Source organism: Corvus brachyrhynchos, unplaced genomic scaffold (genome assembly GCF_000691975.1).
Source record: "Corvus brachyrhynchos isolate BGI_N302 unplaced genomic scaffold, ASM69197v1 scaffold705, whole genome shotgun sequence".
In the NCBI taxonomy this organism is placed as follows: domain Eukaryota; kingdom Metazoa; phylum Chordata; class Aves; order Passeriformes; family Corvidae; genus Corvus; species Corvus brachyrhynchos.
The window spans coordinates 939,064-957,888 of record NW_008238346.1 but is presented as its reverse complement, the minus strand read 5'-3'; the positions used below and the strand labels follow the sequence as shown (position 1 = coordinate 957,888).

General features: G+C 38.7%; 1 protein-coding gene across 2 annotated transcripts in view; it reads right to left on the bottom strand.

Moving 5' to 3' along the window:
- The window catches only part of ADD3 (adducin 3), a 67,233-nt gene that overhangs the window by 48,139 nt on the left and 269 nt on the right, over positions 1 to 18,825 (bottom strand). For both annotated transcript variants that reach the window (XM_008634406.2, XM_008634407.2), the window contains exon 2: positions 11,521 to 11,566. The gene's annotated coding sequence lies outside the window, so the exon portion shown is untranslated. The remainder of the gene's footprint in view (positions 1 to 11,520; positions 11,567 to 18,825) is intronic.

Below are 18,825 nucleotides of genomic sequence, written 5' to 3'. Positions count from 1 at the left end.
AACCTATCCAAGATCTAAGTATTGCTTAAAAGCATGAAAGATCTATCCCAGAAATAAACCACAATTCTTCTGCTCTTAAGGATTTACCATTTTAATTTAGACATGATGCTTCAAGCTGGAAATAAATTTTAGTCACTAAGGCTAAAATTCAGATGCAGAGAGGGTTCCAAGCCCACATAGCACTTATGTCCCAAACCAGACTTACAGATGAGTAATAGTGAGGTTTAGTGGTGCACACCTCTCAGATTTGATACACAGCAAAAAATTTCACACTAAAAGAATGCAGAAAGGGCTTAGAAAGTCCCTAATTTTCACATCCAGCTGTAACACAAGCAAATTGTTTTACTCATGCTGAAAATGAACACATATCACATTTTCTGGAATAATTACTGAAATAGGGAAGTTCTTTGATTGTGCCTAGAAATGCTTACATCACAGAATGGTTAAAGATAAATAGCACCATCTGAACTTGCAAGAGAAGTTCACAATTCACGGTTAAATAATTTGTGAGTCACTTGGGATGACTTAAGTTTTTCTCCGAGATGTGTATCGGGAACAAAGTTGCTCAATGTCTAAAAGTCCCCAGTTTGAAAGAAAAAATTCCTAAGTCCTAAAGCAACAGTTTTCATTTATCATCTATATTATGTACGAAGTACTGAAACTTAACATCTTCGTGTTCAACATTTGTGTTTGTGAAACCATTAAGTCGTAGAGTGCGATTCTTTTTGCCTAACTTTAGATAATTACATAGCATTTGAAATCGCTGTCTAATTAAGCTCTCTCTGGCAAGAAGTGAGTAATTATCTAGACTTCATTGGCTGCACCATAGACTTACACTGGTTCCAACAGAGGCATGCAATCCAAAAGCAGGCATTGATATTGCAGAAATCTTGAGTTATGCAAGGCACGTGCTGCTTTAAAACACTGACAAGCTACAGGCAAGACAGCGTGAACATATTAGAAGAGATCACTTAACTATTTTGTCAGCCCAGGGGGAAAAAAAAAAAAAATCTAAGTGGTAGATTTAAAAACAAGAGCCTATTCATTAAAATCTTGCAATTCACATGCACAACAGGTAGTACACTTTTCTACGCATCTCACAACTAGAGGTCTTTTTTATGTTGCCTAAGTCAACAACACATATTACTGACTAATTCTCAGCAGTGAGATATAACACAGTATAAAACAAGAACCTTGCAGTGCCAAGCACATCCCAAGACCCAGCAACCGTGTGAGTGTAGACTAAAATATGCTGTGAGAAACTGTCACCAGGCACAAACAAGGTTTCAGAATACCAAGTGCAAGAGCTGCCAACATAACAATCATTAAGTAAAAATATATGACCAATTCCTTAAAAAATATACAGAAATAAAATCTCAACTGGTAGGGAGCAGAGCAGGAGGAAAAGTGAAGGAAGGAGGAATGGAAGAAAGGTAGCAGACATTTTATTGCGTTCGCAATCAAAACACAAATTTACTTCGTTACAAAAATGTTCATCCACGTGGACTACTATAAAGCAAACAAGTTTAATAGGAAATAGTGTTTAACAAGTTCCATAAATGATTTTTAAAGTAATGACAATGTTTTCTCTCCCATTCTCAGTAAGTGCTTGAAGCTAACGTGCATCTCAAAGACTGTCTTCTGTATTTTATTGTTGCTGTCAAGAAAGAAAACTGAGCCAAAAAGCTAGCAAATGTGTTGCACAACTCACACCTCTGGACATCAACGTGGTACTACAGTCTCTACATCTCAATGTTAGCATGACGTAAATAAACAAAGCACTCCATTATACTAGAAATCCTTTAATGGCTCATGCTGAAAGTGGAGTAAAAGCAGCAACAAACCCCTCGCACCCACCAGCCCACTACAAGCACCTTGCTGTATTCATGGCAATGAAGAGTTTATTGCAGTGAAATGTATTGAATGTACTGCACCAAAATGTATTTTGTAAAAGCTGCTTTAAGCTCCCCTCCTTATATGACAGTTAGATGAGCCAGGGTTGAATCAGCATGATTCATGACAAGCACACAACACTAAGTTATGGTGAAGAGGAAAGTATTTTTGAATACTTTTCTAAATCATACAAGCTTATCAGTACCCACCTACAAATATACGCTTTCTTCCATATGACACAACATGTGCAAACCAGCAACAGTGCAAGCTTCATGTTTTATGGTTGAAAGAGAGTAACACAAATTTATCTACAGTGTATATCCCAAAGCTTAAAGGACAGATTTGGTCAGAGAAAATATTTCCATGGAAGTAACCTGACCTTTCTGGTAACCTTTGCTCATTTTGTAATTCTTTGGTACAAAACTGGTACACAGCTGACAGATGCTGGAGAGGGCCTTTCAGCTGGTCTAGTAAATCTGTTTCACTTTAAAGCTATTTCACCATCATTAAGTACCTTAAAGAGACTGTAGCCATGAAAAAGCTTGAAGCCACTTTCAGTCCAAACAACATTTTTTTCCTAAAGCCTAGTATTTGATGCCAAGATGACACTTTACCTTATTTATTGTGTATCTTCTTACCAAGAATCGTGTGCTATCAGCAATGTAAAAAAGAGTCACAAACATTCAGTCTGACGTGTGCCAATCACATACGAAGACAGGAGAAAATTCAGACTTGGCAGATTTCATAGGAGTCTCCTTACTGACCATGCCACACTTATCACAAACTAAGCTTCACCTACACCTTGTGGTCAGAAATTGACCAAAATTAAACAAACATCCACATCTAAATTCATGTACATCAGCAGTCACAGTTTTTTACTACATACATATAATTTAGTGTTCTCGAGGCAATACAGTTAATTTCAGTCCACTATTCCCTATAATCCAGTTATTTGTTGACATCCATCTAATTTATCACAAAGTTACTATTGTGGTATAGTGTTCTGTTTCTGCCTTTTTAAAAAGTTTTTCAAAAAGTTATATGATTACAGAGCAAATGACTGGGGTTTTTCTTGCATCTGACACCAACAGCAAGTTCAACTCTGCAAGCTGAAGAGGAGGAAAAAGAGACCTAAATAACTACATGTCCCACCCTAAGGTTAAAGGCCATCTATCTGAAATGCACATGTGCACTTTCCTCAAATCCTGAGATAAATTTTTGCCCACGTATTTGCCCACGCGTTTACCAATTTTGTGGTCTTTGTTCCTAATGAAATATATCAACTTGCCTGTACAGACCTGCAGGTCTGTGGTACCCTGACTATTCCTGGAATGCTTTTAATATATTGAGATTGTGTTTGCCTGTCTTCCTGCCTCTGATCTTGCAGCCATTTTAAGTAACAGATCACAGTTGCCAGATCAATGTTGTCACTGGTGGTTACCATAAGCTCTCCTGGACAAATGGTATCTACTCCTGGCAATTTGCTATTTTTGTTTTCTATGTTCTAAAAATCTTTTTTACCAACATTCCAATTTAAGACCAATTCTCAAAATATGACCTACAAAGTGAAGTTCTGCCCTAAAATCTCTCAGCAAAGTCAACTTGGATAAAAATCATTTAACTTTTATTCTGTGCCTTATCTTCACCATGTATTTCTCCTATACTTCAGTCATCTATCAGCTCTCCAGTCTGTCTGGCAGGATGTTCATTCCTGATGTACTTGAAATGATTCAATTTAAATGATTTATTGTCGGCTCTGATATCTTTAGCAAATTGTTTCTCAGAATATCTTTTGGCCAGACTTATTATACTTTAAAATTTAATTTGTGAGAGTTTTTTTTTTCCTTTCTATTTTCTTCACCAAAAACTTCAACTTTTGAAAGATGATTCTGCGTTGCTAAGAGATTCTGAAACCCGGCTATAAACCCCTCCTTGCCTCTTAAAAATAAAAAGCAGCAACAACAAAAAGTTTGAAGTCTTTGGTAGATGGGTATATATTTTATCCAACTTCTAATTAATTCTTTAAAAAGCTACTTTACTACCTGCAGGCTTTAACTTCCTTATAACAAGCATTCTCATTTTTATGACTAGCAAAGGCAGAAGGCTGGCAGGGAAACAGCAGCGCTTAGTTCCCCAGCCATTTAAGAAAACACTGTTAGGAGTTTGGTTTTAAAAGAAACTACAGGATTGTTCTGCCTTCTTTGCAATTGCTCTGAACTTGTTTCATACAGACACATAACTGGGAGCCAGGTAAGAACAGCTTTGATATGCCAGACGCAAACATACTGAAAGCAACACTGATGCTTTCTGGAGTCACTGCCTTCAACAAGCTTGGGACTTGTACCAACAGGCTTTGGAAGCACCAAAATTGCCTCCTTCCATACCTTCATGGTAGCAGGTTGCTGCTCCAAACATCAAGGTGATACGGTCAATGTAGTAGAACCACTACTGGGATTCACGCGTGTTACAATGTTTCAAAATTTTTTAAGGAACACAAAAGACTGCAAACAGAATGCAGATGGGTTTGTTCTGTTGTTGTTTAATTGTAATATTTGAGGGATTGACTGCTTTAGCTTATTAGAAGAATTAACTCAATCTAAAGTAACAGCCTATGTCAAGTATAACTGGTCCATTTCCACCAAGAATAAACACATTTGATTCAGCAATGCACTCACTGATTTGTGTACCTGCACTACTGTTAATCCAAAAAACGTGATTAAATAAATTGAATTTAAAATTAAGAGAATTATAGGTTACTCTGGTTACTGGTATAGATAAGCTTCAAACCAAACTACTTGACATGAAATCCTCCATATCTCTACATTAAGGTGTAGACACAGCAATAGCAGCAACTGTCAACCACTGGAAAACTGTTTCTGAATGCAGAGCATAAAGAAATCAGACTTTCATGCTTTGTTAGTGAACAAATTCCCCTTCAACCAAGACTCTCCTCAGCCTAAGATGACACAATACAAATCACAGTTCCTAGCACTCCATGCTGCTAACCAGCAGAGACTTGAGCGTTGGCAAGTCTTAGCAGCAAAAGCTCTGCAGGAGGAGCAGAATTAAAGGAGCATCAGCTGCAAAGAACTCGAATGAGTTTGTTTTAACCTGACACACAGTGAAGCCAAATCTGAAGCTTACTTCCACATTTAACAGACTCTTCTATGAAGAGTCATTGGTCACTAGCAGACAGAGAAAATCTTCATGTTACTACAACTGAGCTGTTAAGAATTTACACAAATCCAGCTTCAGCAGAGAGGAAACAAAAAAACTGACTATAAATATCAACATTTGCTAGGGACGTTGTAATTTCTGAATACAGTTCAATAAGTGAAGGGGGGGGAAAAATCACAAACCCACTGACTGTTGCTAAAGTTAAATTGGTATTGAGTGGGAGAGTTTCAAGGTTTATAACTACTTTAGAAAAAAAGAAAAATCCAATTTTAAAACACATATTCCTCATTCACTCTGCTCATTGATGAAAAAAGCCAAACCAGATAAAATCCAACAATCTCTACAGTAAAGACACAATATACATCTAGCCACATTTGGGTTTTTTATGCTTTACAAAGATTCAGCAATTTTAAGTCATCAGGACAGACTTATTCGTAAGCCAAGGAGCAATTAAAAAAAATTAAGTACAATGTGGTAGATGTAGAGAGACACATTTAAAGCCATTTCATTAATGGCTATAATACTACTAAAGTAGAATGAGTTTACCTTTTGGAAAAAATATTTAATTTTAAGGTAGATTTGTTCTCTTGCAGTTATAAGCCTGATCATCTAAAATATCAGTCTGCAATTCTGAAGAGCATTTCCAGCTTTAATTCCAGCATCACACAGAAAGAGCTGAAAATTTGATCGCCATGTCACAAGCAACTGAAGAATTCCATCAGCTCCTCTTTGCAGAGCTGTTCTTCATTAATTTATAATTAACAGGATGCGATAAAACAATCTGTACTACTAACTTTTAACAGCCTTCTTGTGTCAACTGAAAAAGGACAGGTTTTTGCGTGGTGAATGCCAGAGCTCCAGTGCTTTTCCCCATGCTTGGCAACACACACTCCCTACAATTCCTTCTGGAGGTGCCCACCAAGCTCCTCTGCTCCCTGCTGCAATCGGAGACTTCACATGAATGCTGTCCTCTTCCTCCTCCTGCCTCCCATGAAACTCTTTATCACATGGACTGAGGAATTTGACAGGGAATGAGATACAGAAACTTATCAGCTGCCAGAAAACTGTTTCCATGAAAAGGACCTTGAAAAAGGAAAGGGGAAAATGGCAAAGAGCAATCCAACACTCTAACACATTCCAGGCACTTGTGGGGAAAAAAAAAGCAAAGGACAAAAGGAAAAAAAAAAAACCCAACCCAGCAGCCCCAACAATTCAGTATTTTAACATAACTAAAATAAAGCCTTCTAAAGCTATACTGTCTTGGAAAGCCTGAATGTCTTTTTCCTAAATCCACAGCAGAAGTAACAGCTACAGAAATTCTGTGTGAACGCAGGGATTAGCAGCGTGCCCGAGGAAGAGGGATCCTCGCTTCAAGCACCCTACTCGTGTTTTAAAAGGTTGCAGGAATTTGGATAAGCCTTCCTTACTGCTGTGGATCATCGAAGTAGAAGCAATTCTCGAAGTATCCTAAGGTGATGTTTTCCTGTTTCATTTGTTAAACTTCCTCACCCTCAACTTCTAAGCTACTCCAGCTTTCCATCACAGTGAGAGAAGCAGTACAAGTGCTCAAATTTAGTCTGTTTATGCCAGAGAAACTTTAGGTTTGGCTCTTTTGAAACAAGACAATTATCACTTGGTGTCGAGTTTACAGAGAACCAGGTTCTTATTTGTAACAACAATCTATGCTGAAAATTATTATGTTTTTAAAATAATTATTAAAAACACAACCAACAGCCCAACAGCTCTTTCACATATGTACTAAAAGCAACAGGAGCTACACACAAAGCAAGTGTTTTTTCAGGAGAAAGGCAACAACTTTGTCCTGTTGAACAGGACCTCCTTTTATCTTTTTTTTTTTTTTTTAATTCTCTTAGATTACTTTAACTTGCACAACATATATCCTACATTTTATTTCATTTGTTTATGAGTATCTGGGCAGAGCTCCAGTGTTTTGATGACCTGGTCACAGTGAACAGCTCAGTTCAGCATGAGCACAACCCCAAGCAGGGAAAGCTGGAGAAGTGGAGGAGATACAACACCATTGTCACGTCCATACAGGACAAGGTTGAGACAGCCAAGTAAACAGGAACTGAGTTCCAGAGAGTTTCTTCACCTCAACAGGAAAGAAAAAGTCCAACAAATGTGGGACTTTAAATGCAAATCGTAAATTAATGTGGTTACCTTTCAATCTGAACAAGAAAAACACAGAGTGCAGATACAGCAGGAACAAATATTACTGTCTGCATCTACAAATATTTAGTGAGATTAAATCAAAGACTCAGGCTTCTATGCATTGAAACTTCTCATGCTAGGAATAAAAAAAGCTTTAAATTGATTCACTAGAGAACGAGGCATCAGATTATATAATTGTATGAAATGTGCATGAGCCCAAATCCGTGTTTAAATTTGTCTTTGTTATCAGACTGCAAGACAACTTCTTTTTACGAATATTTACTGGAAACAGACATTTAAGGCAGAAATACCCTTCTATCACAGACTTGATTTCATCATTCATGCAGACAGGATTATCTACAGTCACTGATATTTGAAAAGCCACATCTGGGTGGCTTAAAACAGCACCAATTAAAAAACTGACCAAAATCAAGAAGTTCACTCTGACAATGGGGCTCAGAGGGGACAATAAATTCACATCTAGCCAGACGACCCCAGGCTTCTAGGATGATTAAATATGGTTCAATCAGGGCTGGTAGCTGACAGAAGATGGAGAACAATTTTTCCATGTTTGCATGAAATACTGTACATCCAGGAGCAAACATTTATTAAACACTTTCCCTTGCTTGAACCCAGGAAGCATCATGCCTAAAGGGATTTTGTGCCAATGTTCATCCCAGTTCCTCCTTGATGGACTGGAAGGGGTGAGGGTTGTTTGGAGAACGGAAAGGGAGTGTTGAAAGATGCACTGGGCAGGGTGGGAGGAAAGTACTCAAGAGCATGCTTAAAATAGTGCCACAAACACCTAGCCTCTCTCAAGGATTAGAAAGCCCAGGGGCTCAAAACCACCAACACTACAGCAGCCTAGTTAGGAACGTGACCTTCAGCAGAGCTGCTGCAGCCATCCTGGAAAACAGGGTGTGTGCAGGTGGCGGGAATGGGACACTACAGGCTGACACTTCCAGTAGGGCACAGACTAAAGTTTTAGTCAACTACACTGGTAACATGCAAAAATACTTTGGCAACTGTCCTGCTCTGCCCTACTTTGACCTCTTCCTCAGTACTATGTGTTAGGGGATTTTAAAAGCCTAAATGAGTAATGCTACCTGTGGCTTAGAAATGTGCTTCATATCAGAGAGAGGCATTAAAAAAAATCAACTTTACAAACTTGCTGAATCTTAGAGTTGTGAGATGTTTTCAGAAAACAGCCCCAACAAGTCCTTTGAATGTTTTAATAGTTCAAGATCTGAGACCTCCTCACACATTCCTGAAGGGAGTGCAGCTTTCCCATCAGCTAAGAGACAACACTGAATTTTATTTGACCAGGTTAAACGGTTATGGGTAATACAGCCACGCTATCTGTATTTCAGGGATGGCTTGGGGTTTTGTGATTATTTTTAAAAGAAAAATCAATTCAGGTGATAGATTGAAAAACAGATTTAGGTTAGTCTTGCATCTTACTGTATTTTTGTATAATTTACTTTTAGATTGCTCCTTAGACAGAGCAGGAAATAAAAAGGCCATTGTTATACCATGTTCTCCCATCATTATAATGAGATGCATTAGACTGGAGTTACTGAATAAGCTCAAAACTCCCCAGGTTACATTCTTCTTCATCTTCAGCCTGGCCTTTCAAGTGAGCTTAACTCTTATTAAAAGGACCAGGGCTGTCCTCAGGCATACCCTGTCTTTAAAGATGATGCCCCAACCACATTTTGTGGAAAAGACCTCTCAGTCTGAACCTTTGCCAAACTGCGTAGCAGGTTTAAACAATTATGCAAGACAGTAGATTTTGATTCCAGGCTCCTCTTACTCAGTCTCAAGTTCTAAAAATAATATTTTTCTTTCTGCTACGGCACTTCCAAACAGTGATATCCAAAGGCATTAAAGAAAAAAAGAAAGTTATAACTCAAAGAGCGTGACACAGATTATGAATAAAGAAACCCTTCCCATATGGAAAAGTTTTAAAAATTTGACATTTCTTTTCAATATGTGTTAATCAGAAAGACAGTAGTGAATTCTCACTGCTTCAGACAGAAAAGAATCAAACCTCTTGGGGCACATTACACAAAAGAGCAATTGCAAAGAAGGGAGAACAATCCTGTAGTTTCTTTTAAAACCAAACTCCTAACTGTTTTCTTAAATGGCTGGGAAAGTCAGCAGTTTGGAGTCAGCCACATGTTACTTATCAATGCTTCAAATGCAGGGTGAGTAAGAAAGGCCATGCCTGGTTCCTTTTGCAATTGGGAAAAATCTCTTTTGAAGTCTTTCTGAGAGACTGATGGGGGAGAAAGTGTCAGGGAAAGGATTTGACAGGTTCTGCACAGTGAGGGGCAAAAAAACGTCAGGAGCAAAATCTCTTGTCTAAAATGAGCAAAGAGATTGAAACCTCTCCTTCAGCACTGGAGACGCCAGATAAAATGTCTGAGAGTCCCTTGTATCTTTTTTCCAGCCACACATTAATTCCTTTTTATGCTTTTTGCCAGCTTCTCATCTTACCAGGAGCCTACAGGAGAAGCCAGTCCAGCACTGCAGGGAATGCAGCCACACTGGGGCTCCACGTCTAGCAGTCTCCCAAGACCCCAGGAAAAGATCTTGTATTTTCAATACCCCAAGCATCACAGAAAACCTCAATTTAAATGTGGAAGCAATGATCTGAATGATCTTAAAGCAAAGTGAAAGGACCAAAAAATGACCCGGTTTCTTGAAATGGAAGGCATTATAGATGAACACACCAGCGACAACAATGTTGGGTTTGCTCTTGGACAGGATTTCTCTCCTGTATTTTCAATTCTGTCCAAATAACAGACATGAGTAGTTTTGTATCACCTGCAATGTAAGCATAACTACCCACCAGCAGGTCAAGAACTGAACACATTTTATTTTTACCAGGACTGTAAGTTGCTCTTTCTTTTAAATTCTCACACTCTTCAAACAAAAAGAGAACACCCATTATTTTTTCCCTCAATCACAAAGGCAAATGCTTGACGTCTCTAAAAGCTATTAATAGTAGAAATTTGAGAAATTAATTCCATATAGATTGTACTCTCACCTGTAGCAAACTGCTTTTGCATGTGTGGCACAAGTAACCTAAACAGCTATGAACAATGCAAACTCAGCATCAACTGGACAGAAAGTGCCAGGGCTCACTATATCACTCACAAGTAACAAGTTGATGCACTCTTGGTGGAAGAAGGCAGCTCAGCACCTCTTAATTTGAAGTGCACAGAATTATAAAATCAGCTTTTATTAGTAAAAGCCATTGTCCTTCCGTTTTGATGAAGTGATAATATTTTGACTCCTTCCCTGCTTCGGCCTCATAGTGTTCCATTTGCAAGGTATGCATAGCATTTCACAGGCAGTAGTTCACAGCAAAGAAAGGAGAAAAACTTTCTCCAGCTAAGAAAAATCCCCCAAAAGAGCCCTATCCAAATACTAGGATAATTTTAATATAGTCTTTTTAGTTACATAACAGACATGAAAACGCAAGTTATAACACTGTCTTATTTTAATAAAGACCTGGCAAGCTACAGAAAAGAGTGATAGACAAAAAATACTTCAGAGAAGAGATTAGGCACTCAATCCCTAAAAGACTCCACTGTAAGAATGTTTGCTGCCTATTATTATAAAAATAAAGACCACAACATGATATATGTTATCTATACCACAGATACACTTGTAGGACATTAACAGAATGTCTGAAAAATGTATAAAAGAATCCCCAATTCCAACTTGTAAAATACAGACTGCTGCTCAGGTTCTGCCATCTTCATACCACTCCTTTTGCATCTTTGGGAACTGTAGACAGAGCAGTTAACTGCTGTTAGCAAAGTCAGCTGCCTGCTGTGAAGAATGTCAAAGCTGCAAGCACCACATTCACTCCTCTTTGATGATATTTATCATCAGCTGGTGCCTGTACCCCACTGTACAAAGAGGGAATTATCCACCTCACTGGGGCTGTAACTTGCAGGACACCTCACTATGCTTATGTCTATGCAGTTCTATAAAATATTTAGAGCAAATATTATGCAGCTTTGTTCAGACTCTTGCACACACACCAAAGCTGAGGTCCAACTTCATCCCACAAAGTACTCTGCACAACATTAATAAGATTATTGTGATGGGTATTTTGTCTGTGGTTTTTAACAAACCCACTTTAAAAGTGGCCGTTTACTGATTCAGTTCCCTCTTCCCCCTTCATATCATTACACTAGAACACCACAGCAAGAACCCAGCAAGAACCCAGCAAGAATTCAGGCAGTAAAATGTTTTAGGTACCTTGAGTTTTTCCACAGCTCTCCTTCTCTCTAGTAATATAGCTGACCTGTAAAACAGAAAAAAAGACATGACTGACTTCAGGTAGGTTTCTCAACATTACTGGAATATACTATACACTTAAAGCATCAACTCATTTAGCTTCTTGAACTCTTTTTCAGAATTTTTCATTGAATTACATTTTATTTCATTATCATAGAAAGCATTTTTCATATACAAAAATCTCAAAAGAAAGTCTCATCTAAGAGTGCCTAGTTGTGAATCTCAACATTGACCAGGTTACAAAACAGAAAATCCTGACTACCTGCTACATTTTTAAAGTAGAGCATAACAGCCACAATCCACGATTCCACTTCTAGCCCTGAGGAAGCCGAACTCCAGAGCAGCCACTGAGCTGCAGAGCCAGGACAGGAACACAACACCTCCCTTCGAAAACTGACAGCTGCTGGTGCTCAAAGCTCGTACGGAAACAACCGCCCTGCTCTGACCCTTTCCCACCACGGAGCAGTAATGGGCTTTCCTCTTGCATTCATCTTCTAGCATGAAAGTAAACTGAGTAAATAAAATAGCAACTGTTTACTTCTGTCATCTTTTGTCTTCACAAGCTTTGAGCACAAGTTATCTTCAGTCAAACCTGGCAAATTATTTCCATCACCTTCCTTTTTACCTCAGCTCCTCCACCAAGAAAAACCAGTTATTTCCTGGGGGACAGGGGCCAGACTCCTTCATTTCATACATATGTACAAAACATATGCTACATTTTCTTTTTTAAGATCTATACATTGCAAATTAGACATTTTATGCATTGTGAAAACACTGAGCTCAGCCTACCATCAGGCAAGGCTGGTACTTCTCACCAACTTGTTAATCCATTTTAATTCATCAGGTGGTAACAGACTCTTTCAACCATTCTCAGCTTTTCCTTTTTACTCTTTCATGACTTCACTGTAGTATCCCCAAGCATTATCGCTTAGGTCTTCTCAGCATATCACACTACAAATACTTCACCAGTTTCAACTTCAGAAGGCTGGTTATCCCATTTCCCATCATCACTAAAAGCTGGATTATTCAACGTGCTCTATGAATTTCAGGAGTAAAGAACTGACTTCCAAGAAAAACAGTGTGCACAAAAATAATGCAAGTAGGATTACACAAAATTACTGGAAGACACCATCATCACCAGGTACTATGGAGTAAAAAACAAACTTCTAAGAGAAGTAAAAATAAGATGTTATTGCATCTTGTTATTGCTCAAATTGTCTATTTTCCCCGAATTATTTACTTATATAAAGTCAATTCCTTGCTCAGCAACTTTGCTTTTAGGAATGAACAATGTACTTATACAGAGTATTACAGGTGTAATACAGTTAAACAGCCACAAGACTACTTCATCTGCTTTTAGACCTGACAGGAATACAGATTTAGGGGAGATTTAGGGGACAGAATTCTCTCCCTAGGTGGTCTACATGGGGTTTGGGCATATTTGCTCATTTTGCTGTTCTGCCAACTGCTCCCTGGCAGAGCATCCAAAGCGATGGCAGTGACTGGGGAAAGAGGAAGAAATGCATTGGCATTAAAATGCCATGCTAGAGCAGGAGTACGCCACAGCATCAGGAATTTAAACACTCTAACGTGACTGTTTATTCTTGGCATGAGTACAGTTTATTTTTCATCTACTTCACACTGTTAGAGATAAGGGAAAGTTATTTTTACGCAAGCTTCTGATATGTTATTTTAAGCATAGCCGTCACAGGCAAGAAGAGACTCTCTTCCAGGCTAGCAGCTACTGTTTCCAGAGGGCATTGGTAGACTACTCTCAGACATGAAAATTTAATAGTCTCTCCAATTTTCTAGCTTCAGGTCTAATAGCACTGGTTTGCAGAACACAGAGGTGCCCATATCTGATAGTGTTTGATACCACTTCAGCCTCCCTGGAGCTGCACAGCACTGCTACCTCCCAGGAGGGCCAGTGTAGCCCCAGGACAGCAATGGGCACCTTGCTCAGCTGTGTCCCCATCTCTGGGCACTGCAGAGGCTGGAGATCCTACAGCTCTCAGTAGAAGGAGGCAGTCTGGGAGAAAGCCAGAAACTGTGACACTCCAGACATCATATGCTTTTGAGCAAATTTTTTTCCTGTTCTTTGTCACAAGTTCTTTGTTACAATCCCTTTCTTCTTCACATCCCTTCTCCATATTACCACTCAACGCACTTCCACAAGCTCTTCATCCCTCCCCAATTCAAAATTTTCAGTATTAAAACAACAATAAAAAAGACGTGACCGTTATGAAACTACTCTGCCATGTAGTGCCATGACTTAATTCCCTCTGCTTAATCCACCAGGGTCTTTCATTCCATTCTACCCACCCCTGGAGTATGAGCAAGAAACTTTGACACAGGCACTGGTCAGGAAATGTCTTCACTGCACTTCGCATTGTTTAGGCCACATTCTCAGGTCTTGTTCATCAGTTAAATGCCTCTATGCCCAAAATAAAATTATACAATCAGTAATAAAGGATGCAAATCATATCAAGAATGGGAAAAAGAAAATCTGAAAAGGAGTAAGAGTCACACATCAAAAAACAAACTGAGAGTCAGCTCTCAGATCAGGGAAAATAACAACCGTATACATTCTTGGATTAATAAATTAGAAAGAGAGATGGATTTTAACTCAAGAGATGACAGCAGTAAGACAGATATTGAACAGCTTCGAAAAAATTTGCAAATACATCTGAATAACTGTGTATGTCAGAAATCAGACATACTACACAAATCCTAACAAGATATTGAAAATGTAAGTACAAATTAAATGCTAAATGAGGGCTTCAGCCTATAGGACAAAAGAATTTGTGTGCCAGAAATACCATTTATCTTCTTGAGAATTGAAGTGCAAAAGCCACTTGGTTACTTGAGAGCTACCTCTCCCTCTCTTAGAGAAGTAACATTTTAGAGCTGCATCCAGAAACCATGAGTAATCCAATTATGGATAGTCCAGGAACTGATGGGATATCCCAAAGAAAGATGCCCTGGAATGAGCTTATAATCTTCCTCAGCTACTCATAATGGCTGATCAGTGTGCATTAGGAAAATACACTTCTGGTTTGAATCCAAACCTTGAGTACAAAAGCAAAGCTCTAGTAAATATTTAAGAGAATTTTGAGTTCCAAACTGAAGAGCTGGCAACTAAGTTCTTTTTTTTTTTAACAAACAAAACCATCAAAAGATTGTGCAACTCTAAGAGCCCTTAAGGAAACAATTGGGAATTTTTCATAACATGGTATTTCCTTATACTGCTTACCACAGGAATGCAAACAGTTCCACCAAACAGATTTCTTCATTGGAAACAACTGACAATCTAACCATGTTTCCATCTTTTCCATTCTCAGCACTCAGCATACAAAATAGATGATATAATAGAATACAGAACTGTCATACCAGGGCCACAAGACATCTTTCCTATAAATCAGCACCTGAGAAACTTAACAAAAACATAATTTCCTAGGGGTTAGAGAGAGAACTTCTGTCTAATTATTTAGCATCTTCGACTAAACAAAACTACGATTTTCTACTTATTTGTTGAATTTCCCCTAAATACTGTTAGCATCCACGTTAACCAGAAACAGACCCCTATCCCCAACCATAACTCAGTGTATCAGTAACAAGACTCACTCCCACAGCATTCCCTGAAAGTAAGGCAGGTGAGGCTAGCGAGGCACAAAAACATGGGCTGGCACCCAACTGAGTGAGTGAAAGGAAAAGCAACGCTACTCTTTGTACCTTACAAAATATCCCGTGTAAATCTAATGGATAGATTTCCTCACCACCTTCTCCATTTAGATTATTTGAGCATTGCCAACTGACACCATTAACCCCTCCAAAGGAAGCTGGAAATGTTCGTGTATCTGTACAGCAATGGCACTCAGAACTCACAGTCTACCAGACCCTACACGAGGAGACCAAGTATCAGAGACACCTCAAGGGAAAGGCAAGACAGGACTTAAAAAGGGACTTAATTTTCCTGACAGATAATTAAGAAGTCACTATCATGGAGAAAGTAATTTACACTCTGTGCTGAACTTCATGCTGTGAAGAGAGAAATAGAGGATAAATCAACATAAGCAACTGTAAAAACAGAGTATTGTCAGAATACAGGAAGGCACCAGGAATGGTAAAAGGTGCTACATCAGCACCCTGACCAATATCTGTCATTGCAAATTTGCAACTCAATTAAGGCAAGATTTTAATCAGAGCTACAACTGCACTTAATTCTCTCCATTCTAGCTGAAGGAAAGCAAGAGGAATAAGCCATAAAAGCAGAACAAAACTGGAATGTGCTACAAAGAGACCAAATCATTTTCAAAAGGAAAAACCAAAACAAACAAAGCCAATGAAAGACAAAGCTTTACCGAGTTAGTTTGCCAAACAAGTCAAGAATTTTGGATGGTGGAAAAGACAGACAAATGTCTTAACTTCAGATAGAGACATAAAAAGACTTTGCTTCTGTGGAAGTGCTTACAATCCATGGCACAGAGATCACTACTCTTGTAGTCAAGGAAACCACTCTTACAAGATTTCAAATTTTGGAATTCCCCATTCAAGAGGGAACATGGAAAAATCCTCCATGCTCTTCTAAAAGGAGAATGGAACATGGCTCCAGTGTCCCATATGTGGACAAACAGGGCCACAAGGCTTTGACAACAAACTGGTTCCAACGACTCCGCAGAGGAAGAGGTCACCATCATAAATGGAATGTCTACACTGTACTTTAGTCTTTGCGATCAGTGATAAAATAGCCACTACATCCCATAATATTTTCACAAACAAAACCAGTTACCAGGAGTTACTAAACCAGAAGCTAAAATTTTCAAGCTAGGCTTTATTTAAATTACTGCATCTCTCGATCTTTTCTTTCAAAGAGATGCCCACTGAACTCTCAAAAGCTGACCTTTCATCACGGCACACTGTTGGTCTTGGAGAATTTGACTTTTCTGAAGTTGCAAACACATGAAACCTCCCCTCCTTTTCAGATGATTCTGAAGCTCTAAACACAAACTATACAAAGAAACAGCTTGGTTTAATTATAATAGTAGAGCAAAACTTATTTTTCCAGTTATTATCTTAACTAGATACAAAAACCCCACTTCAGCTGATACGCCCAAGTGTGCTGAGATTTAGAACACTACTCAAAAACTATCTTTTATTTTTACTGCTGTCAACATCCTAAGAAAAAAATATGCACCAAAACCTTTTCAATTTAATCTCCCTGGTGATGCCAGAGAAGTATCCAAACTCTGCAGACTGTAAAGCAAGGCAGTAGTTAAGCACACCACGATTACCATAATTAGAACATAGTAACACCAAGTGATGCAAGAAATTATTTGCTGGTTTTCATTAAAATGCTTGGTTCACTTTTAATTTTTCCTACAGTCACTGCACCAAGATGCATGTTCAGAATGGTAAGAAACTGTCGGGCAAAATGTATGTAACATTCATACTCAAGTTGAATTAGCACCACAATCAGTAAAAGCTTTGGTGCTGGTAAGGAAGCAGAGACTGATTTCAGAAAAATATTACAAATCAAAGCTATTGAAGAGTAACTGAAAAACTTTAATTACAACTTCTGGCTGAAATAAATACATAGGAAAATGAAGGTACTAATTCACACTCACCTTATGGGTTATCGTTTATAATAATACTGGCTATCTCATTTTAGCTTTGTCACCTGATAAACCCCCCCTAACAAAGGCCCAATGCTCAGCAATTCAGTGTTGTAAAGAATAGAGTTGCTGTCTGGTATCTATCTTAATGACTGTTTCTCAGCAAGAATAAAATTAGTTTCAGGTGGGGTATTTTACAAACTTCATTATTAAATTTTCACATAAATACAGTCTAAGCAATGGGAAATGGCACTGTCAGAAATCATCTGAATGGCCTTATCTGACTGCTTTTTGCAACAGACCTTCTAACTGGCCTCAGGGAAATGGTTTCTGCATTATGTACTTCTGCTCCCCTTGCTTCCTTCAAATGAGGTGAGGTCCCTACTGAGACTGGCGTGAGAAGGTGTGTGTTAATATACTGCATCTCTTTCAGTAACAGGTACCTCAAACCAGGGCTAACTGCAGCTTCAAAAAGCCTGTCAAGAGGAGGCAGACAGTGCTCCTTTAGCCTTCATGACAAAAAATGAAAAAAGCATATGCTAAAGCTACACCAAATCTGTTTAAGCAAAATAATTTTCAAGCTATGTCCAAGGTTTGGGCAATTGTGAAGAAAAAGACACCTAGCATTTTTCACTTGCTATTTAATGCCCCTGAACCTTTTCCCCCCGTTTTGTATTTTTTTGGTCTCACTTCACATATATTGTTGTATTGAGGCTTCTCAGATTTTAAATCTCTCCTGAAAGAAAAAATATCTTACATTCCTTTTTAAAAAGAAAATGAAATGTGAAGGCCTGGCATGACTCCTTTCTCACCTTTGGTTAACACAGGTTTCCTGCTTTCTTCTTGTCCCTGAGACAACAAAATCTCTCATTTTCTACCAATCTTTCAGTGTTAACTTCAACCTATTAGCTTTTACTGCAGTCTCATTACTGTCCTCTCACCTCACCTACTAATGTATCATGGTCATTTTCAAAGATGCTCTCGGTTTCTCCCCAGAAACCATCCACTCCAATCACTCCTACCTTGGAGTTTGCAGGATCCCACTCCTAGCAATACATACTCCTTCCAAAAATCCACGACTACTAATGGTTATAAGAAATCCTACCCTCCACCCATTGCAAGTCCCTCCCCTTCCATGCTGCTTCTGCATTCTGTTTCCAGCACCACCAGCCCACCCTTCCTCTTCCACTGCCATGTGAACTCCTGGCATGAGAACTGCCCAGACACATTGTATTGGCCAACCAACTCAAATGCACAATTGGAAGCAACTTCTTGGTGCTGTACACAGACCATCCACCTCCAATTCTGCCCATAAGACCCAACACAGCATCAAAGCTTCAAGAAAGGAATGGGCACTTCAGAGAGGAAGACTTTTGCTCCCTTGGTCTCCATCTCCCACACAAGGAAAAAAGAACGACTTCCCAACTCACTCAGGTATGTGCATTTGAGACTCCATTCTCATCAGATTAACATGTAAAACATACACTTAAACATTCACTGTTATAATACTGGTATAACAGTAGGAGTCTGCCTAAGGATACAAAGCAAGGCAAGATTCATAGGGACTCCTGCCATACACTTTTTCCTATAAAGTAAAAGTGAGACCTAGCACATTCTCAAACTATGTTTAATTTCTCAGCTTTTTTTTTTTTTT